Genomic DNA, 24,198 nt, shown 5'->3' on the forward strand with positions numbered 1-24,198 from the left:
TTAGGCGTGATTATGCGGTGAGGCTTGATCAAATCTATGTATCCAGGGGGGTGAGGGTAAGCAGCGTTTGTGCATTGAATGTGAGCTTCTCTGACCATAGAGGGGTTCTGGTGGACTTGAATTGGGAAGAATTGCCAAAGCATTTCAACGGTTATTGGAAGTTGAATGTTGGGTTATTGCATAAAGTGGGTGGGAGGGAATCTTTTGAGAGTGAACATTGAGAGTGCTTGGAGGAAATGGTGGGCAGACAGTTAGGGGGGTGGACATCCTTGGGTGGTGGGACAGGGTCGGTAAAGGGAAGATGTGGGATTTTTATCAGAAGCGGGGAAGGGAAGAGCGGAGATTTCAATATGGTGTTTTACATTACCTTGAAAGTCAACTGCAGGAATGCTATATTGGATGGGGGGTGAGTATCCGGTGGCTGAGATTGAGGGTTTGAAAGAACTGATTAGGGACATTCAAAATCGTGAATTTGATGCAGCTTGAATCGCGGAGGAATCGATGAGGTTTTATGGGGCAACTCTCCTTCGGCATATGTCTTGAGAGAGCAGGGAAAACGTTGCAGGGCGACGGAAATAATGAGCTTGAGGGTCCAGGAGCAATTGGAGGGGTATCATCAGGGGCATGTGCTCATGTGAACAGAGGGTATGGGTTGCTATGTGGATGTGTGGTATGAGATGCATGGCAAGAGTGGGGGTTAATGGTTAGGCGCTAAGGGAAATGGGTGAATGGGTATGTTGTAATCTGGAGCATAAGGATCAGTTGAATCTGAGTGGGCTTATAAGTGAGGAGGAGATTAGAATGGAAGTGGAGGGAATGAGTGTGGGAAAATCGCCGGGGATTGACGACATTCCTTGTGATTTTTATTAGAAAAACTGGAAATGTTTGTGTGATTTTTTAGTGGCTTTATTTAATGCTATGAAAACCAAAGGTAGGTTGGGAGAACAGCAATGTACGGGTGTGGTGGTCATGGTCCCGAAAAAGAAGTCTTGTGATTACATACATCATTATCCTTCGATTACTTTAATGTGTGGTGATTACAAGATCTTCACTAAAATGTTAGGGAATAGGATGAAAAGAGTTCTTGACAAAGTTTTGGATGAGAGTCAGTATGATGTGCCTGGGCAATCAATGTGCGTGGGGCAAGGAATCACACGTAGGTTTATAGACGAAAGTGGGGGGGGCAAATAAAGGTGGGGTATTAGCACTGGATAGGCATGCGGCATATGACTTTGTGGAGCGTGAGGCATTGTGGAAGTTAATGCAGTGGCAAGGGTTTAGGAAGGAAATCGTCAGTTGGCAAAGGTGTTGTATGGTACAGGTGCAGGTAAATGGTAGGCTAGGAAAACTAGTTAGGACTGAAAGGGGCTTTTGGCAAGGGTGCCATGTGTCGCAGCTTCTCTTTGCATTGATCCAGGATCCGTTCTATAGGGCTGTGCGATGGAGTGTACGGGAGGGAGTGAAGAGAGATGAAGTGGCTGTGCATCCAGGGATCGTGGGTTATGTGGATGATACCACGGTTCTATTCAGAAGGTCAAAGGATTTACGAAAGGTGGGTGAACTGGTGGAGCATTTCGGAAGGGCAACAGGGATGACGATTAATAGGGAAAAGTCTATGCTAATGAGGGTGGGGGACGGGCAACAGGGATGACGACTAATAGGGAAAAGTCTATGCTAATGAGGGTGGGGGACAGCATGGGTGGGGCTCTAGGACTTGAAGACAGCTGGCCCATGGTGCATCAAATTAAGGTGTGTGGGGTTGTTCATACGGGAAACCTTCAAGAGATGAGGGAGGTGAATTTGAAAGAAGCTGTGGATAGGGTTCTGGGTAGATTGGCAGGATTGCGTACAAGAGGTCTGACGTTACACCAGCGTGCTATTGTAGTGAATGTGCTTTTGTATGGTAAGCTGTGGCATGTGGTAGGTATATATCCCTTGAAAATGTGCGATGAGAAGCGTCTGTTGAAGCGTGTATATCGATATATTTGGGGTTCGGGATGTGACTGGTTATCGAGAGATGTTGTGTGTCTTCCGGCATGTAGGGGAGGGCTGGCGTTAATGGTGCTGCATCAAAGGATGTTGGGCATGTATATTTAACACAGTTATTTGAGGGAAGGTAGGGTTGCAGGCACAGGTTTGGTATGGGTTAGAAGGGATTTGGAGCATTTGGCGAGGGGTAGAGATGTCCAGATGTGTGAGGGAATGTTGAGGTTATTAATTTCTGAGGGACCCACGCAAGGTCAAGACAGGAAGACTGGCTCAGGTGGGTGGTGGAGAGGTGGTTGCTAAGGTTGAAGGTATATATCCGATGTATGGAGTGATATATGGGGCCAATTAAAAAGGGTTACGACTGAAGGCAGTAGTAAGGGAAGTAATGTTTAAATTCCTCCACAATATATTGCCGTCTGGAGAAGTATTGGCAAATAGGCTGATGCAGGAGGGAGGGGAGTGTTGTGTGTGTGGGGACATTGGCACTGTCTTTCAGCGGTATTTTTTTGTAGGAGGTTGGAACCAGTGAAAGAATGGTTTAGTAGGGTTTTACGTATTGTGAATGGAGGATAGATTAGCATTTTAAGGGCGTTAAGCTTAGATGTGGGGGGTGGGGGGGTGGCGGTGCAGAACGCAATGGGATATCTAGTCACGGACTTTGTGTATATGTCATGGGTTTTTAGACATGTGTCAGTAAGGGAGAGAATCAGGGTACTGGTAGCGATATTTTATGGGACACAATGGAGGAATAAGGACATCACTGGGAACACATGGCATTTAGCCTTTTCAGAAGGATATCGTAGCTTAGCTTCCGCGTCAGGGACTTATGGACATTGCAATCTTAAGGGGTATAATGAAGCTGGCTTCTTGATGTATGCAAGGGCATTAGTGATGCTCTTGATAAGTTAAGGTGTGGTGTAAGGTGTGTGAAGGAGGTTACCTGGATTACCTGGAGGTTATTCTGGGGATCAACGTCCCCGTGGCCCGGTCCATGACCAGGCCTCCCGTTGGATCAGGGCCTGCTCAACCAGGTTGTTACTGCTGGCCGCACACAGTCCAACGTACGAGCCACAGCCTGGCTGATCCGGCACTGACTTTAGGTATCTGTCCAGCTCTCTCTTGAAGGCAGTCAGGGGTTTATTGGTAATTCCCCTAATGCTTGATGGGAGGCCGTTGAACAGTCTTGGGCCCCAGACACTTATGGTGTTTTCTCTTAGTGTACCAATGGCGCCCCTACTTTTAATTGGGGGCATTTTGCATCTCCTGCCCAGTCTTTTACTTTCGTAGGGAGTGATTTCTGTGTGCAGATTTGGGACCATTCCTTCCAGGATTTTCCAAGTGTAGATTATGATATCTCTCCCTCCTGCGTTCCAAAGAGTAAAAGTCAAGTGCTTTCAAGTGTTTCCAGTAGTTAAGGTGCTTGACAGAACTTATACGTGCAGTAAAGGATCTCTGTATACTCTCTAGATCTGCAATTTCACCTGCTTTGAATGGATATGTTAATGTACAGCAGTATTCCAGCCTAGAGAGAACAAGTGATTTGAAAAGGATCATCATTGGCTTTGCATCTCTCGTTCTGAACGTTCTCATTATCCATCCTATCAGTTTCTTTGCACTTGTGATCGCTGCACTGTTGTGATCCTTGAAAGTGAGATCCTCAGACATTACTACTCCCATTATTTTTCCGCTCTATTGTATGACCAGACTTTTTGAATACTCTGTTCTATTTATTATCTCCTCCAGTTTTCCATAACGGAGTAGTTGGAATTTGTCCTCATTGAACATCATATTGTTTTCCGTTGCCCACTGGAAAACTTTGTTTATATCTTCTTGAAGGTTAACCACATCCTCAGCAGATGCCAGCCTCATGCAGATCCTATTATCATCCACAAAGGATGATACAGTGCTGTGGTGTATATTTCTGTCTATGTCTGATATGAGGATGAGGAATAAGATAGGGGCGAGTACTGTGCCTTGTGGAACAGAGCTCTTCACTATGGCAGCCTCCGATTTAACTCTGTTGACCACTACTCTTTGTGTTCAGTTCGTTAGGAAGTTGAAGATCCATCTCCCCACTTTCCCAGTTATTCCTTTAGCACGTATTTTGAGGGCTATTACGCCATGATTGCATTTGTCAAATGCTTTTGCAAAGTCTCTGTATATTACAACTGCATTCTGATTTTCTTCCAGTGCATCCAAAGCCATATCATAGTGATCCAGTAGTTGTGAGAGGCAGGAGCGACCTGCCATGAACCCATGTTGCCCTGGATTGTGCAGATTTTGGGAATCCAGGTGATTTGCAATCCTGCTTCTTAGCATTCTTTCAAAGATTTTTATGATGTGGGACGTCAGAGCTATTGGTCTATAGTTCTTAGCTAATGCTTTGCTGCCACCTTTATGGAGTGGGGGTATATCCGTTGTTTTAAGTGACTGGAATTTCACCCATGTCCAAGCTCCTCTTCCATAGTGTACTTAGGGCACGCAAAAGGGGTTTCTTGCAGTTCTTAATGAATACAGAGTTCCTCGAGTCTGGGCCCAGGGCTTGGTGTATGAGCATGTTGTCAATGGCTTTTTCGAAGTCTATCGCAGTTAGGGTAATGTCGGAAATCTGGCATACATTTATGGAGTTTTGAGGCTCATTCATGAAGAAATCATTTGGGTCGTCGATCCTCAGACTGATTAGTGGCTCACTAGACACAGAGTCATACTGGGATTTCAGTATTTCACTCATTTCCTTGTTGTCATCTGTGTAAATCCCATCCTGTCTGAGTAAGGGCCCGATACTAGATGTGGTATTTGCCTTGTTTTTGGCATATGAAAAGAAATATTTCGAATTTCTTTCAATTTCACTAATAGCTTTAAGCTCCTCCTGTCTCTCCTGGTTCCTGTAAGAGTCATTTAACTTAAGTTCGGTAGTTTCCACTTCCCTGGTCAGTGCCTCCTTTCGTGTAACAGATATTCTAGCACTCCTGAGGAGCTCAGTGACTCTTCGCCGTCTTCTGTAGAGAGAGCATCTTTCTCTCTCCAGTTTACTCCTGCTCTTCTTCTTTCTTAGGGGAATATGCCTAGAACATGCTTCAGCTGCCAGGAAGTTGATCCTTTCAAGGCACTGGTTTGGATCCATGTCATTTAAGATATCTTCCCAACACGTTTCATTTAGGACATGGTTTACCTGGTCCCAGTTGATGTTCTTGTTGTTGAAGTTGTATTTTGTGAAGACACCTTCACAGGTACATGCATTCTGCTGATCAGGACCCCTATGCATGTACGTCTGGACTTCGATTAGGTTGTGATCGGAATTAGTTGTTTTTGATATTCTTATGTCTCTTATCAGGCCCTCATTATTTGTGAAGATAAGGTCAAGTGTGTTTTCTAGTCTTGTTGGCTCCACTATCTGCTGGTTTAAGGTGTGTTTTTCGCAGAGACTTAGTAGGTGATGTGTGTATGACCTTTCATCTGCGCTACCTCCGGGGATTGTTTCAGCTATAACATTATTTGCTACATTCTTCCATTTTGTATGTCTTAGGTTGAAATCACCAAGCAGTAAGATGTTTAGGGATGGAGCTGGAAGGCTTTCCAGACAGTAATAAATTTTCAGTAGTTGTTCCTTGAACTGTTGGGAGGTTGCATCTGGTGGCTTGTATACAACCACAATGACTAGGTTTTGGTTCTCGATCTTTATTGATAGAACTTCAACTACCTCATTTGTGATGTTCAGCAACTCCATGCAGATGAGGAACTCTTTTAACATAAGAACATAAGATAGGAGGATCACTGCAGCAGGCCTCTTGGCCCATGCTCGGCAGGTCCTTTGCAATTCATCACACTAACGAAACATTTTCCCAATCCAATCCTCAATGCTACCCAAGAAATAAGCTCTGATAACAATATCCACTCATTTGCAAGTCCCATTCAAATCCAACCCCTCCCACTAATGTATTTATCCAACCTAAATTTGAAACTACCCAAAGTCCTAGCCTCAATAACCCAACTAGGTAGACTGTTCCACTCATCAACTACCCTATTTCCAAACCAATACTTTCCTATGTCCTTTCTAAATCTAAACCTTATCTAATTTAAATCCATTACTGCGGGCTCTCTCTTAGAGAGATATCCTCAAGACCTTATTAATATCCCCTTTATTAATACCTATCTTCCACTTATACACTTCGATCAGCTCTCCCCTCATTCTTCGTCTAACAAGTGAATGTAACTTAAGAGTCTTCAAGCTTTCTTCATAAGGAAGATTTCTAATGCTATGTATTAATTTGGTCATCCTACACTGAATGTTTTCTAACGAATTTATGTCCATTCTGTAATATGGAGACCAGAACTGAGCTGCATAATCTAGGTGAGGCCTTACTAATGATGTATAAAGCTGCAGTATAACCTCTGGACTTCTGTTGCTTACACTTCTTGATATAAATCCCAGTAATCTATTTGCCTTATTATGTACGCTTAGGCATTGCTGTCTAGGTTTAAAGTTGCTGCTCACCAACCCCCCCCTTGTTGCCTGTTCATTCTGTCACATCTAAAAAGGTTGCAACCACTTATCCATATTTCACTGTCAAAGTGATCTTTTGTGTGAGTCTCTGTGAAGGCTGCAAACATTGCATTAGACTCCTCTAGAAGTCAACTGAAAAAAGGTATTTTGTTGTTGGTGGACAGCTTAAAGCCCTGTATATTAGCAAATATGAACGAGGTTGTATTCTGTGTTTGTTGGGGGGGATTTTGTTATTGGCATCAGTAGTTGTAGTTCTGGAGGGCCGTGGGTGGTCACTGGCTGCGCCTCCAGTCCAACAAGGCTCCAAGGTGGTGGACTATTTTTGTTATTTCCTTACATTTTCTTTTTCTGTTTCCTGCCACTAAAATATCACCTGGAGTTGGGTTGTCGTAGCTACTATTGTTTGTGTTGTGGGGACTGTGCCTCCTGGTCCCTTTTAGATGCCACTATGTCACTGCACATACATATCCTTGTCACTCACTATATTACTTATAGATAGTTCAATATTTGTTTATTTCCACTTGTTTCGACATCCGGCAATAATTCACTAGTGCTAGTCAAGTCTATTCCCACAGTAACCTTTCCTCCACCGGCACTCTCCATGTGACACTGTATTCCATATTTTCCTATTTAGTGTTGACTGAGGTGTGTGTCTTGGTGGCTGGGAACATTTCATGTACTGTGTTGAGTTTGGATCAACACATAAACCCGGTTGTGGGTGAGCCTAAAATATAACAGTCACTTATGTGACTGTATCATGTACCTTGAGGTACATGATACAATGTACCTTGAGGTACATGATACAGTTCATATACTAATATATTCACTTTAAATCTCTAAACTAAATTGATAAAAAGTCTTTCTTACCTATTTAAAAAATAATAAATATTCACTTCCCTATGCCTCAGGTATAACCCCATGTAAACATGACTACTTCTAAGCCTAGTTAAGTATGCCTTATATCTATTTTTATAATTAAAATAATTAAATAAAGAGCTTACCCCCTCTATTCCTAAACTCTACCCTACTTCAATGCAAAGAAAAAATTGAATTTTTTAAAAAAACAAAAACAAAAAAAAAAAACAGATATTTTAAGGCCCGATTAACATTTCACTACTAAAACAAAGTTTTGAATTTTTTTACTACAAAAACTCAACCCTCAATCCTTATTTCGGGAAAAATATCATAAATATTTAATATAAAATATCCCTAATACACAAGGTACTTAGTTTAACCAATACTTTCCATTTATTTCATTTCATATATTTCAATTTTCCTACACAATACTATTATCTATCACCAATAATTATGATTTCCTTAACTACATACTAGAACTTCAAAATATTTTTCCTAATCATAATAATTAGCAAGGTGTCATAAGTAACAAAATAAGTCGCCTCTGTGACAACCTTTTCATCGTAAGTGAAATGCTAATCTTCAGCTTTACTTTGAATTTTCAGTTTAAATTATCCAAACAAACAAACTACAATTAACATAAAAACTACTTATATAACTTTACAAATTTTTCTATTCCCCTTATTGTCTATATATATATATATATATATATATATATATATATATATATATATATATATATATATATATATATATATATATATATATATATATATATATATATATATACACACACATTTAAAGAAATGTAAATTTACCCGAATCATTCATAATCCTGTAAATCATACAGTCCATTCATATCTATGATATTCACAGTGTATCCAGCTTGTAAGCTATTATCTATACTAGCTCAGCTTTTATATACCTTAAGCTCGTATATAACAGTATATACGTATATATCAAGCCATCTTATCAATTAGCTTATTGCTATGGTCTACTAATAGATATATTACACTCTTAGTGTATTTATCAGAAAATTACTATAAAGAAATACCGGCTTTGTCTTATCTTCCTCCATTACCATCTATTAGGAATATCTTCACGGAAATGGGGGAATCTAGGAGACGATTAATACTAATATAAGTAGAATCTCCTTTCTCACGAAGGGTTCTACTTATAACTGTATTAATCGTAATGTACAGTGATCAATGTTATTATTCTGTTCTGGTATACATAAGCTCACTCGTACAATTATACTCAATTCACCACTTTCATGTGTAGAGATGTATATATATATACTAGCGCAAATTTAAAATATGCAAAATAACCCCCCTTTTATTTTTTTATTTTTATTTTCTTAACAACTTAAGTTTCTTTCTCATTTAATCTGCTAAGAATAACTAAATATGGAGAAGGTCCTATAAGCACTCAAAGACCAATCCTTTATCACTTATCTCTATAACCCTATGTCACCTTTTTCTATTTAAATTGGAATTGCACCAATCCTCGAAAGATCAAAACCTTTCGTGTCCTTTACACTTCTACATACAAAATATAAAGATAAGCTAAATCTAAGCTAATGGGCTCATGCCTCATTTATGAGAGTAATCTCTCTTTATAATTTTATTTTCGCCTTATAAAATAATTTTTATACTTTCACTTCTATCAGGGTTCCTCCTGACCATTTCCTCATCATCATGATTCTAAGCTTGAATCGGTCTTGAACTCAATCTCATATCATTTATTCCTTTAATCTCATCAAAAGAAAACCAATTACTGTCAGAGGCCTCCTTAAAATACTTTTTGATTCAAGCTCTAGGGTCAGCCATTACCATCTTATCCTCAACCTTAAATTTTTTCATTCTGAGAATTTCACTCTCCTTTATCTCCTTAGCCCTGCTTCTTAAATTAGGAGCGGCCCCATTCCATTTTTGATTTCCTCAAGTTATGGAAGGTCTTAATTGGACCCAAATTATTATTCTCATGACAATCCAAAAGCTCGCCCCTATATTTTTAATCTCTTATCTATCTACAGAATACTATACACACATCATTATTTTCTTAGGACTAACTTCCGCTATTGTCGGAGCCCTAGGAGGGATTAACCAAACATCCCTTCGAAAAATTTTAGCTTATTCATCTATTAATCACATATCATGGATACTTTTCGCTATACTTATCAATGAAACCTCCTGGATAATTTACTTATTCATATATGCTTTAATCTCAGCTTCAGTAGCCTTTTACTTCTCATCAACCCAAACATACTTATTTTCCCACTTAATTAACTCTAATCAAGGCTCTTTTCCTAAAATTATCTCAATAATAAACCTTTACTCTTTAGGAGGGTTACCCTCTTTCTCGGGTTTTATTCCCAAATGAATCATTATTCAAGAAATAATTTTAACATCCTTTTATTTTCCTCTTCTAATTCTTCTTCTCTCTTCACTAGTAACTCTTTACTTTTACATCCGACTTACTCTATCCTCTATCTCAATTTCCTATACTCAAATAAAACGAAACATCTCTTTCAAGCCCCTTAAAATCTTCTCCTCACCTTTATGTTCCTCCATCAATTTATTTGGTCTTTTTATCCCATCTATACTTTTAGTTATCTAAGATTTTAAGCTAATTTAAAGTAACATCCTTCAAAGCTGTCAAAAAAAGTAATAATCTTTTAAATCTTATCTTATGCTGATAAGAAAGTTTAACTTCCATTTAGATTTACAATCTAACACCTCTAATCTCAGCCATCTTATCCTACAAATTACACAAAACCAGAGAACCCTTCATGAATATAATATTTAATGGGACACTGTGTATTAACAAAACAAAATATTCCCCTATTTTTCCAGAACAATAAGAGAATAATGAATTTAAAAACAACCCATGCTGCCTTAAAGAATATATATATAAAGTATAACAGGCACTAAAAAAAGACAGTACCCCTACTCTGAATATAATTAACTTCCTTCATCTCACCACTCTAATGATTAAACTGATTTCCCTTATTAAATTCGAGATTGGAGGAGCAACTATATTACCTACAGCCAATAAAAATCACCACAAACCTATCCTTGGTATGACATTTAATAAACCTTTCCTAATTATCAAACTCCGTTTACCTAAACGTTCATAAACTATATTTGCCAAACAAAATAACCCTGAAGAACACAAACCATGCCCCACCATCACTACTAAAGCTCCATTTAAACCTCAGCCCCTCATAGCAACAAGTCCCCCTAACACCAAACCCATGTGAGCCACAGAAGAATAAGCAATTAAAGACTTTATATCCACTTGACGTAAACACATTAGACTAATAACAACACCGCCTAAAATCCCAAGACTCATTGATACCCAACAAAATATTTTAACCTCCGAAAACACTCTCAAAATCTGAATCAAACCATAACCCCCTAACTTTAATAACATCCCAGCTAGTACTATTTAACTTTAATAACACCCCAGCTAGTACTATTTAACTTTAATAACATCCCAGCTAGTACTATTTAACTTTAATAACACCCGAGCTAGTACTATTTAACTTTAATAACATCCCAGCTAGTACTATATAACTTTAATAACATCCCAGCTAGAACTATTTAACTTTAATAGCATCCCAGCTAGTACTATTTAACTTTAATAACACCCCAGCTAGTACTATTTAACTTTAATAACATCCCAGCTAGTACTATATAACTTTAATAACATCCCAGCTAGTACTATTTAACTTTAATAACATCCCAGCTAGTACTATTTAACTTTAATAACACCCCAGCTAGTACTATTTAACTTTAATAACATTCCAGCTAGTACTATTTAACTTTAATAACACCCCATCTAGTACTATTTAACTTTAATAACATCCCAGCTAGTACTATATAACTTTAATAACATCCCAGCTAGTACTATTTAACTTTAATAACATCCCAGCTAGTACTATTTAACTTTAATAACACCCCAGCTAGTACTATTTAACTTTAATAACATCCCAGCTAGTACTATATAACTTTAATAACATCCCAGCTAGTACTATATAACTTTAATATCACCCCAGCTAGTACTATATAACTTTAATAACATCCCAGCTAGTACTATTTAACTTTAATAACATCACAGCTAGTACTATTTAACTTTAATATCACCCCAGCTAGTACTATATAACTTTAATAACATTCCAGCTAGTACTATATAACTTTAATAACATCCCAGCTAGTACTATATAACTTTAATAACATTCCAGCAAGTACTATTTAACTTTAATAACATCCCAGCTAGTACTATATAACTTTAATAACATCCCAGCTAGTACTATTTAACTTTAATAACATCCCAGCTAGTACTATTTAACTTTAATAACACCCCAGCTAGTACTATTTAACTTTAATAACATCCCAGCTAGTACTATTTAACTTTAATAACACCCCAGCTAGTACTATTTAACTTTAATAACATCCCAGCTAGTACTATATAACTTTAATATCACCCCAGCTAGTACTATATAACTTTAATAACATCCCAGATCGTACTATTTAACTTTAATAACATCCCAGCTAGTACTATTTAACTTTAATAACACCCCAGCTAGTACTATTTAACTTTAATAACATCCCAGCTAGTACTATTTAACTTTAATAACATCCCAGCTAGTACTATATAACTTTAATAACATCCCAGCTAGTACTATATAACTTTAATATCACCCCAGCTAGTACTATATAACTTTAATAACACCCCAGCTAGTACTATTTAACTTTAATAACACCCCAGCTAGTACTATATAACTTTAATAACATCCCAGCTAGTACTATTTAACTTTAATAACATCCCAGCTAGTACTATATAACTTTAATAACACCCCAGCTAGTACTATTTAACTTTAATAACATCCCAGCTAGTACTATTTAACTTTAATATCACCCCAGCTAGTACTATTTAACTTTAATAACACCCCAGCTAGTACTATATAACTTTAATATCACCCCAGCTAGTACTATTTAACTTTAATAACATCCCAGCTAGTACTATTTAACTTTAATAACACCCCAGCTAGTACTATTTAACTTTAATAACATCCCAGCTAGTACTATTTAACTTTAATAACACCCCAGCTAGTACTATTTAACTTTAATAACATCCCAGCTAGTACTATTTAACTTTAATAACACCCCAGCTAGTACTATTTAACTTTAATAACATCCCAGCTAGTACTATATAACTTTAATAACACCCCAGCTAGTAATATTTAACTTTAATAACACCCCAGCTAGTACTATTTAACTTTAATAACACCCCAGCTAGTACTATTTAACTTTAATAACATCCCAGCTAGTACTATATAACTTTAATAACACCCCAGCTAGTACTATTTAACTTTAATAACATCCCAGCTAGTACTATATAACTTTAATAACACCCCAGCTAGTACTATTTAACTTTAATAACATCCCAGCTAGTACTATATAACTTTAATATCACCCCAGCTAGTACTATTTAACTTTAATAACATCCCAGCTAGTACTATTTAACTTTAATAACACCCCAGCTAGTACTATTTAACTTTAATAACATCCCAGCTAGTACTATATAACTTTAATAACACCCCAGCTAGTACTATTTAACTTTAATAACACTCCAGCTAGTACTATTTAACTTTAATAACACCCCAGCTAGTACTATTTAACTTTAATAACATCCCAGCTAGTACTATATAACTTTAATAACACCCCAGCTAGTACTATTTAACTTTAATAACATCCCAGCTAGTACTATATAACTTTAATAACACCCCAGCTAGTACTATTTAACTTTAATAACATCCCAGCTAGTACTATATAACTTTAATATCACCCCAGCTAGTACTATTTAACTTTAATAACATCCCAGCTAGTACTATTTAACTTTAATAACACCCCAGCTAGTACTATTTAACTTTAATAACACCCCAGCTAGTACTATTGATCCTGCAACAGGAGCCTCCACATGGGCCTTAGGTAATCATAAATGAAATATAAACAAAGGTAATTTAACTATAAATGCAAATACAGAGCAAAAATATCCCAACACGCTGACACTTTGGTAACCAACCGTTCCTGGCAATAACCTTATATTCACAACCGTTCCTGGCAATAACCTTATATTCACAACCGTTCCTGGCAATAACCTTATATTCACAACCGTTCCTGGCAATAACCTTATATTCACAACCGTTCCTGGCAATAACCTTATATTCACAACCGTTCCTGGCAATAACCTTATATTCACAACCGTTCCTGGCAATAACCTTATATTCACAACCGTTCCTGGCAATAACCTTATATTCACAACCGTTCCTGGCAATAACCTTATATTCACAACCGTTCCTGGCAATAACCTTATATTCACAACCGTTCCTGGCAATAACCTTATATTCACAACCGTTCCTGGCAATAACCTTATATTCACAACCGTTCCTGGCAATAACCTTATATTCACAATCGTTCCTGGCAATAACCTTATATTCACAACCGTTCCTGGCAATAACCTTATATTCACAACCGTTCCTGGCAATAACCTTATATTCACAACCGTTCCTGGCAATAACCTTATATTCACAACCGTTCCTGGCAATAACCTTATATTCACAACCGTTCCTGGCAATAACCTTATATTCACAACCGTTCCTGGCAATAACCTTATATTCACAACCGTTCCTGGCAATAACCTTATATTCACAACCGTTCCTGGCAATAACCTTATATTCACAACCGTTCCTGGCAATAACCTTATATTCACAACCGTTCCTGGCAATAACCTTATATTCACAACCGTTCCTGGCAATAACCTTATATTCACAACCGTTCCTGGCAATAACCTTATATTCACAACCGTTCCTGGCAATAACCTTATATTCAATCTTCCTTTGCTTTTATATAACCTTAATAAAGAAACTAATGAAGGTAACGAAGCAAATAAAGTATAAAACAATATGTAAATTCCAGCTTGAATTCACTCATGCTGATATCCTCAACGTAAAATTAATACAAGCATAGGAACTAGTGACCTTTCAAATCTAATATAAAACATTAGATAATTAACTGACCTGAAAGTTAAAATTAAAACTAACAATAAAATTAAGTTCACTAACAAGAACCCAGTGTAAAAATTCCCAATCTTCTTTACTCTCACCCTCCCATAAACTATTAATATGATGATTCAAACTCTTAATACAGTCAAAATATAACTTAGATAATCAGACCCTATTATATAACCCCCACAAAAAAAAATAAAAATCATGATTTATTATTAATAATCTTGTAAAGCATGTAACTAACAAGCCAATCTGAATCAACCTTCAATTCATCACAAATCTTATCAAAACTAAATTAAACACCAAAAACTTTAACATACTAAAATACTGACTCTCCTAAAATAATCATTACCATGTGAACGAACAATAGAAACCAATAAAGATAAACCTAGAGCCCCTCACACGTAACCATAACTAAAAAAAACATTACAAACACCCCTTCCAAACCAACCCTAGCCATGTAAACTCTTATAACCCAAAACACATTTAATATAATAAATTCCAACCCCAATAAAACATTTAGTAGATGCTTATGATTTGAAATAAACGCTCAAAATCCACAAAAAACTATAACAAACAACCTAAAACCTTCGATTCCTAACATCATCATAGACCAGTATTTTCTTTAAACTAGTTTAAACCTGCTCTTCACAAAACTTATGGCTTCACCTTTACGTAAATCCCATCCATTATTTAAACTTGCTAACTCCGCATTTGTAGATATACCAATTCCTAGAAATATTTAAATTTTTTGAAATTTAGGATCTCTCTTAGGATTATGCCTAGTAGCTCAAATTGCAACTGGATTATTTTTATCCATTCATTTTACTTCCCACATCGACCTGGCTTTTTCGAACGTAGCACACATCTGTCGCGATGTGAATTATGGATGACTATTCCGAACTATTCATGCAAATGGGGCATCTTTCTTCTTTATCTGCATTTATTCTCATATTGGTCGAGGTATTTACTATGAATCATTTGTTCTTTTTTACGCCTGGAGAGTTGGAGTTCTAATTTTATTTATAACGATAGTCACAGCCTTCCTCAGTTATGTCCTACCCTGGGGGCAAATATCATTTTGAGGCGCCACAGTTATTACAAACTTATTCTCTGCCATTCCCTATATTGGAACAGATTTAGTTCAATGAATTTGAGGAGGTTTCGCAGTTGATAATGCTACCTTAACTCGATTTTTTACATTTCACTTTCTCTTACCATTTTTAATCGCTGCAGCTACACTTATTCACATCTTATTTATCCATCACTCCAGGGCTAACAACCCCTTAAGGGTTACCTCCTCTATAGACAAAATTTCCTTCCACCCCTACTTTACCTTTAAAGATATTGTAGGATTCCTAATTATATTTATAATCTTAGTTCTCCTAACTCTTTTGAATCCATACTTAGCTCAGTGGTGACGTGTACTTAGCTCAGTGGTGACGTGTACTTAGCTCAGTGAAGACCTGTTTGTGTGCTCTTGAGTGGTGACCTGTACTTAACTCTGTGAAGAAGTGTCTTGTTTGCTCCCGTGGACTGAACCAAGATGCCCTCCATCGAGCAACTTTACCAGCAACTTAAGGAAGAATTGAGGGCAGCAAAGATGGAGATACGGCGATTGACCGAGGAAAACAAGAGGATTCGTAGTAGTCCTCCTGTTTTGAGTCCTCAGGTCAAGAAGGGATCGTGGTCAGTGGCTGGACAGCAGGGGACGACGAAGTTGACGATCAAGAAGACGAATGGAAAGTCAGAAACGATGAAGAAGAAAGAGACTGCTGTGGAAACTCCCGTGGAAACCTCCAACGCATTCTCGGTGCTACCCGACGAATGTGAGTCTACTACTGGGATCGTCACGACGAACGACAACAAGGAAGGTAAGAATATTGTTGTTGTTGGGGATAGCCAGGTTAGATACATGGATAGGGCATTCTGCTTGAAGGACAGGAGTAGGAGACAAAGGGTATACTTTCCTGGGGCTGGGATGGAGGACATTGTTAGCCGGCTTGACAACATCATGAACGGTAATGGGATCAATCCTATTATTTGCCTCAGTGCTGGAGGCAATGATGTAGGCAAGCGTAGAAGTGAGGATTTAGTTAGAAAGTTCAGGACAGCTATAGACATGATTAGGAAGAAGGGGGGGCGCCCTGTTATATGTGGCATTTTGCCAAGAAGAGGTGTTGGTAATGAATGGTTGTCCAGAGCAATTGGTATTAATTGTTGGCTGGATAAACACTGTAAGGATAATGCAGTACCATTCATTGACAACTGGGACAACTTCTATGGCCGAAATGACATGTATGCCAGGGATGGGGTTCACTTATCCAGGGCAGGTGTGGGTTTTCTTGCTAACTCAGTTGAGGGGGTTGTTAGGACTTTAAACTAGGATTAGTTAGAGGTATGGGTTTTGAAATGATTAATAATGAATATGGATATATTGACTTATGCTCTGATATTAAGAATCTTAATAGTAACTGTCATGGAGTAACTCTGGGTAATGATAATTTCAGAAATTGTGTAAAAACAAAGATGAATAGGAAAAATGTGCAGAAGAAAAAACATATGATGGTATTTTATGCTAACAGTCGAAGTGCAAGAAATAAAATTAATGAACTACGTTTGGTAGCATGTGCTGGGAACTTTGATATCATTGCATTAACTGAAACGTGGTATGATTTAAAGAGTCGGGATATGATTGCTGAGTGTAATATTCAGGGATTTAAGTTATTCAATGTGGATAGATGTAATGGGAAGGGGGGAGGAGTTGCATTGTATGTTCGAGAAAATATTAATTGTTGCATAAAAAAAGGTATAAAAATAGATGGAGCAGTAACAGAGTCTGTTTGGGTAGAGTTCGTGGAGGGTCAAGAAAAACTAATTCTAGGTGTAATATACCGACCTCCAGGCTTGGATCACGATAGAGGGAGACTTCTTTGGGACGAAATTGTTAGGGCTTCTGGACACAGTAACGTAGTCATAGTAGGGGACTTTAACTTTAGCCAAATTGACTGGAATTCTTTGACAGGTAATCTAGAGTCCAGTGACTTCATGGAAACAGTTCAGGACTGTTTTCTGAAACAGAGTGTAACTGAACCTACCAGGGGTAATAATTTGCTAGACCTAGTCTTGTCAAATAAGGAAACACTCGTGAATAATCTGGAGATCACTGAAGAGCTTGGCGCAAGTGATCACAAATCCATCACCTTTAGCATTAATTGGGAATGCAAGAATAATGATAATACAGTAAAAATCCCCGATTTTCGTTCTGCCGATTATAATGGACTTAGGGAACATCTGTCTAATCTTGATTGGGGTTATCTAGCTAATGATTTTATTGACGATAATCATACTTATGAATATGAAGGGATCTGCTTTTATGATTGTTTTCTTAATAATGTACACAGTGCCCAGAGTATATACATTCCCCAGAGAGAAATTAGGTCTAATAATAACGATCCCAAATGGGTTAACAGGAGGCTAAAGCATCTATTAGGGGAGAAAAGGGGAATTTATAGGCGCATCAGAAGAGGAGAGGTTAACCTTACTGACCAATATGTTCAGCTTAAAAGAGAAGTAAAAAAGGCGATTAGAAAGGCTAAACGTGACTATGAAATTAGAGTTGCTAATGAATCAAAGACTAATCCAAAGGGGTTCTTTCAAGTGTATAGGACGAAGGTGAAGGAAAAAGTAGGACCTCTGAAATCTGGGAATGGACAGCTGACGGATAATGAACTGGAAATGTGTTCCTTATTTAATGACTATTTTTTGTCAGTTTTTACACAGGAAGATGTAAATGAGATTCCAGTAATTAACAATTATTTAGTTCCTGATGAATTTAAGTTAACTAATATTACTGTCACGAGGGACATGGTTATTAAACAGATAGACAAACTGAAACAAAATAAGTCCCCAGGACCCGATGAGTTGTTTTCAAGGGTACTTAAGGAATGCAAGATGGAGCTTAGTCAGCCATTAACGAGTGTATTCAATGCGTCCATCCTTACCAGTGTTGTGCCAGAGATGTGGAAGATGGCTAATGTGGTTCCTATATTCAAATCAGGGGATAAGTCCACTCCTTCAAATTACCGTCCAATAAGCCTGACATCTATAGTGGGCAAGTTATTAGAATCAATTATAGCTGACATTATCAGAAGTCACCTTGAAGAGCATAACTTGATTAATGAATCTCAGCATGGATTCACGAGAGGTCGTTCCTGCCTGACAAACTTACTGACGTTCTTCAATAGAACATTTGAGGCAGTTGACAGTGATAAGGAATATGATATTGTTTATTTGGATTTTAGTAAAGCCTTCGACAGAGTACCTCACAAGAGACTCTTAAGAAAAGTGGCAGCTCATGGTATAGGAGGTAAAGTTCTAGCATGGATTGAGGCATGGCTTACCAATAGAAAGCAGAGAGTTACCATTAATGGAGTGAAATCTGAATGGGGATTAGTCACTAGTGGCGTTCCACAAGGATCAGTTTTAGGCCCTCTCTTGTTCATAATTTACATTAATGACCTTGATGAAGGGATTACTAGTGACATGAGTAAGTTTGCTGATGATACAAAGATAGGCCGTATAATTCACTCTGAGGAGGATATCAATGAACTCCAGGACGATTTGAACAAATTAATGTCTTGGTCTGAGAAATGGCAGATGAAGTTTAATGTGGATAAGTGTAAGGTACTTGCCCTTGGTAATGAAAATAACCCTCGAAGCTATAATCTAGTTGAAGTAGAGCTTGGTCATACAGAATGTGAAAAAGACTTGGGAGTCATGGTAAGCAGAAATCTAAAGCCAAGACAGCAGTGCCTCAGTGTGCGCAACAAGGCCAACAGATTACTTGGATTTATCTCAAGAAGTATAAGTAACAGAAGTCCAAAAGTTATTTTACAGCTCTATACATCACTAGTGAGGCCTCATTTAGATTATGCTGCTCAGTTTTGGTCCCCTTACTACAGGATGGACATAGACTCATTAGAGAACATACAGAGAAGAATGACTAAAATGATTTACTGTGTAAGGAACCTCCCGTATGAAGATAGACTTAAAGCCTTAAATCTCCACTCTCTGGAGAGGCGTAGAATGAGGGGAGATATCATTGAAGTGTATAAGTGGATGACGGGCATAAACAAGGGAGACATTAATAAAGTACTGAGGGTGTCGAACCAGGTAAGAACCAGGAATAATGGATTTAAGTTGGATAAATTTAGATTTAGAAAGGACATAGGTAAGTACTGGTTTTCTAACAGAGTTGTAGATGCGTGGAACAGTCTTCCCAGTGGGGTGATAGAGGCTAGGACCTTGGGTAGCTTTAAGAAGAGACTGGACAAATATATGAGTGGGAGGGGCTGGGTTTGATTGGTGTTGGGGGGTGCGGGAGTTGTTTCTTGAGTAGCTTTAGGTAGATGTCGTTTTGATAAGGACCTGCCTCGTATGGGCCAGTAGGCCTTCTGCAGTGTTCCTACATTCTTATGTTCTTATGTTCTTAACCTGATAATTTTGTTCCAGCTAACCCTCTGGTTACACCAGTTCATATTCAACCTGAATGGTATTTTCTATTTGCATACGCTATTCTCCAATCTATTCCAAACAAACTAGGTGGAGTTATCACTTTAGTTTTATCAGTAGCAATTCTCTGGCTTCTCCCCTTCACCTCTTTATCAAAATTTCAAGGTCTAACTTTTTACCCTTTTAACCAATTTCTATTTTGAACTCTTGTTTCCACAATCATCTTACTGACATGAATTGGAGCACGTCCTGTAGAGGATCCTTATATTTTTTACAGGGCAAACTCTTACTATTATTTATTTTGTTTACTATGTCATTAACCCTTTAATCACTCTTTTAACAGACTTACTCCTAGAATGGATATTTAGTTTATTTAAAACAAATGTTTTGAAAACATTTAAAGGAAGTTTTTCCAATCTTCACTAACTTATAAATTTAGTTTAAACTAAAATTAGTTTTATTCCTATAACAAAAACTGAAAAATTCAGAGATACAGGAAGAAACCTTTTTCAGGCTATATACATTAACTTATCATATCGCAATCGTGGTAAAGTCCCCCGCACCCAAATAAATGCAAACCTAACCATTACTAATTTTATATAAAACCCTAATCTTAAGACTCTTCCTCCTAAAAATAATAACATAGATACCCGACTCATCAACAAAATCCTAACATATTCAGCTATGAAAATTAACACAAATCCCCCTCTCTTATATTCAGTATTGAATCCAGAAACTAATTCAGATTCCTCTTCTGCAAAATCAAAAGGAGTTCGATTTATCTCTGCCAAACAAAAACCCAACCAAACCATAGATAGTGGAAACGTCAACCAAATAAATCATATTCTCTCTTGATAATATCTTAGCTCTGTTAACCTAAATCTTCTAACTAAAAAAACATAAGATAATAAAATTAAAGCCAATCTTACCTCATACGAAATAGTTTATGCTACAGCCCGAAGCCTTCCCAACAAGGAATACTTACAATTAGAAGCTCACCCAGCTCTTATTAAAGGGTAGACTCCTAACACAAAAAAATAATACACGTATATCAAAATTTACTAACCCTAACTCATACGGAATAATCCTTCACAAAACTAAAACAACAAACAACCCAAACACCGGTGATAAATAATAAGGTAAAAAATTAGATATTGCAGGTGAATTCAGCTCTTTTAAAAACAATTTCACAGCATCCGAAAAAGGTTGAAGTAATCCTAAAATACCCAACTTATTTGGACATTTACGAATTTGAATATAACCCAAAATCTTACGTTCCAGAAGAGTCACAAATGCCACCCCAACTAATACACAAACCATTAACATTAGATATCTCACAACTATAATAATCACAGCATTAACCACTTAATACTTTTACTTATAGAATATTTTCTATTTAATTAAATTCTAAATTTAATGCATATTTTCTGCCAAAGTAAATTTTAATCCTAGGTACACCTTCCAGTACCTCTACTATGTTACGTCTTATTCCACCTTAAATGGAAGTGATGGGCGATATGTACATATTATAGTTCTCATATCACACTAACTTACTAAATTGTATGTTACAATTAAATCCTCCTTCATAGAAACTACTCAATCACTGATACATATAAATAAATTTTATTGTAACCCATTTCTTCTTGCCCATAAACTGCACCTTGATCTAATATACTTTAACTTCTTAAATTTCAATAACTTCCCCAACAAAGGTTATCTAATAATGACGGTATACAAACTGTTAAACAAGAGTAAGTAAGATTCTTCGTGTTGTATCATTTACAGAACAGGTTCCTCTAACAAGACTAAAATACCGCCAAATTCTTTGAATTTAAAGACCATAACTACTAATATTCAAGTTTTATTTTTCCCCTATAAGTATAACAGGGTATCTAATCCTGGTTTATACCTTAATTTTTAGGCTTTTTCCCTTTTATAATTCAACTTCTATTTACCCCCAATAAACTAATTTCACCTTTTATTGTTATAAATCTCAATTTAACCCTTAAACATAAGAATAACCTCAACTAAAATACTTTTACTAAGCTTTTAAGTCTAACCACGATTGCTGGCACAAAATTTAATCAAGCTTTTTATAATTTACTAAATCAAATCCTAATCTAATATTTAATCTTCCGTACTGCGAATAACAAAACTATTTTGTTACATCATAAATTATCTTTATTTTTTTATTCTCTCCCCACTAAAATATGCATGTACACTAACTATAAAATAAATCAAACTTTAAACCTAAAACCTATCTATTTAGATAAACGAACACCCCAAGTTTAACATTTAGCCTTCTAAGAACACTATCTTAAACCGATTGTTAATTAACAACCTACTCACTATTAATCCAAACTTTTCCTATAAGTATGGTGCCTGATAAAAAGGACAGTTTTGATAGAACTGCTCATGTAGTGTTACTACCCATACTATGATAATTCAATCTTCCTTAAGCTTTAGTAATCTCTACATCTTCAAATTTGCAATTTGACGTCTTTTTTTCCACTATAAAGCCTAACGCAACGATGGTTTGTTTCAACAAATCATAAAGATATTGGAACCTTATACTTTGTATTTGGAGCTTGATCAGGTATAGTAGGTACCTCACTAAGATTGATTATTCAAGCCGAACTTGGTCAGCCAGGGAGATTAATTGGAGATGATCAAATTTATAATGTAATTGTCACAGCCCACGCTTTCGTAATAATTTTCTTCATAGTTATACCTATTGTAATTGGAGGTTTTGGAAACTGGTTGGTCCCACTTATACTTGGAGCACCTGATGTAGCCTTTCCTCGAATAAATAACATAAGATTTTGACTACTACCATTCTCACTCACTCTCCTTCTAACGAGAGGGATAGTAGAAAGAGGTGTCGGAACCAGATGGACAGTTTATCCTCCTCTAACAGCATCAACTGCTCATGCCAGAGCATCAGTTGATCTTGGAATCTTCTCCTTGCATCTAGCCGGAGTCTCCTCAATTTTAGGAGCCGTAAACTTCATAAGTACAGCAATAAACATATGAACAAGAGGAATAACCATAGACCGAATACCTATATTTGTCTGGTCTGTCTTTATTACCGCGGTCCTTATTCTTCTTTCTCTCCCAGTCCTAGCAGGAGCAATTACTATACTTCTTACAGACCGAAATTTAAACACCACTTTCTTCAATCCGGCTGGTGGAGGTGACCCTATTCTTTACCAGCACTTATTTTGTTTTTTTGGACATCCAGAAGTTTATATTTTAATTCTACCAGCCTTCGGCATAGTCTCGCATATTGTCACACAAGAATCAGGTAAAAAAGAAGCATTCGGAACGTTAGGGATAATTTATGCCATAACAGCAATTGGAATCCTAGGATTCCTAGTGTGAGCTCATCACATGTTCACCGTAGGTATAGATGTTGATACCCGAGCATACTTCACATCAGCAACCATAATTATCGCCATTCCAACGGGAATTAAAATCTTCAGGTGATTAAGAACTCTTCAAGGTTCCCAATTCTCATATACACCTACACTTCTATGAACCCTAGGATTTATTTTCTTATTTACAGTAGGTGGTTTAACAGGAGTGATTTTAGCAAACTCCTCAATCGACATTATCCTCCATGATACCTACTATGTTGTAGCCCATCTCCACTACGTCTTATCTATAGGAGCCGTATTTGGAATTTTTGGAGTTTTTTTTCATTGATTCCCCTTGTTTACTGGGTTTTCTCTAAATCCTTCATGATTAAAACCTCATTTCTTCACTATATTTTTAGGAGTTAACTTAACTTTTTTTCCTCAACACTTCCTAGGATTAAATGGTATACCACGACGGTATTCGGATTACCCCGATGCTTACACATCATGAAATATTATTTAATCAATCGGATCACTTATCTCGCTAGTAGCCATATTCTGATTCATAATTATTATTTGAGAAGCTTTTATATCAAAACGTAATATCTCACCAGCCTTCCTACCTTCATCAATTGTGTGACAGCACCCTCATCCCCCTGCTGATCATAGGTACACAGAAATTCCCCTAATTTCTAATTATCTAAAATGACAGATAAATTTATAGGATTTAATCTCCTACCAGGAAGGGTTACCTTCTTTTAGAAATGCCAACATGAGGATGTTCAGGACTTCAAGACAGCGCCTCCCCACTTACGGAACAATTAACATCTTTCCATGATCACGCAATATTTATTCTTATTCTTATCACTACACTAGTAGGTTATATTTTAATTAATTCAGCTCTAAAC

The 24,198-nt window shown here is 37.1% G+C and overlaps 3 pseudogenes; 1 reads left to right on the top strand and 2 right to left on the bottom strand.

Moving 5' to 3' along the window:
- Nucleotides 1-24,198, bottom strand: part of LOC138855383 (zinc finger protein 84-like) — a 225,488-nt pseudogene that overhangs the window by 113,280 nt on the left and 88,010 nt on the right.
- Nucleotides 10,109-14,738, bottom strand: LOC138855395 (NADH-ubiquinone oxidoreductase chain 4-like; annotated as a pseudogene).
- On the top strand, nt 15,080-20,400 carry LOC138855396 (cytochrome b-like; annotated as a pseudogene).

This window comes from Cherax quadricarinatus, chromosome 92, assembly GCF_038502225.1.
Source record: "Cherax quadricarinatus isolate ZL_2023a chromosome 92, ASM3850222v1, whole genome shotgun sequence".
Classification (NCBI taxonomy): Eukaryota; Metazoa; Arthropoda; class Malacostraca; order Decapoda; family Parastacidae; genus Cherax; species Cherax quadricarinatus.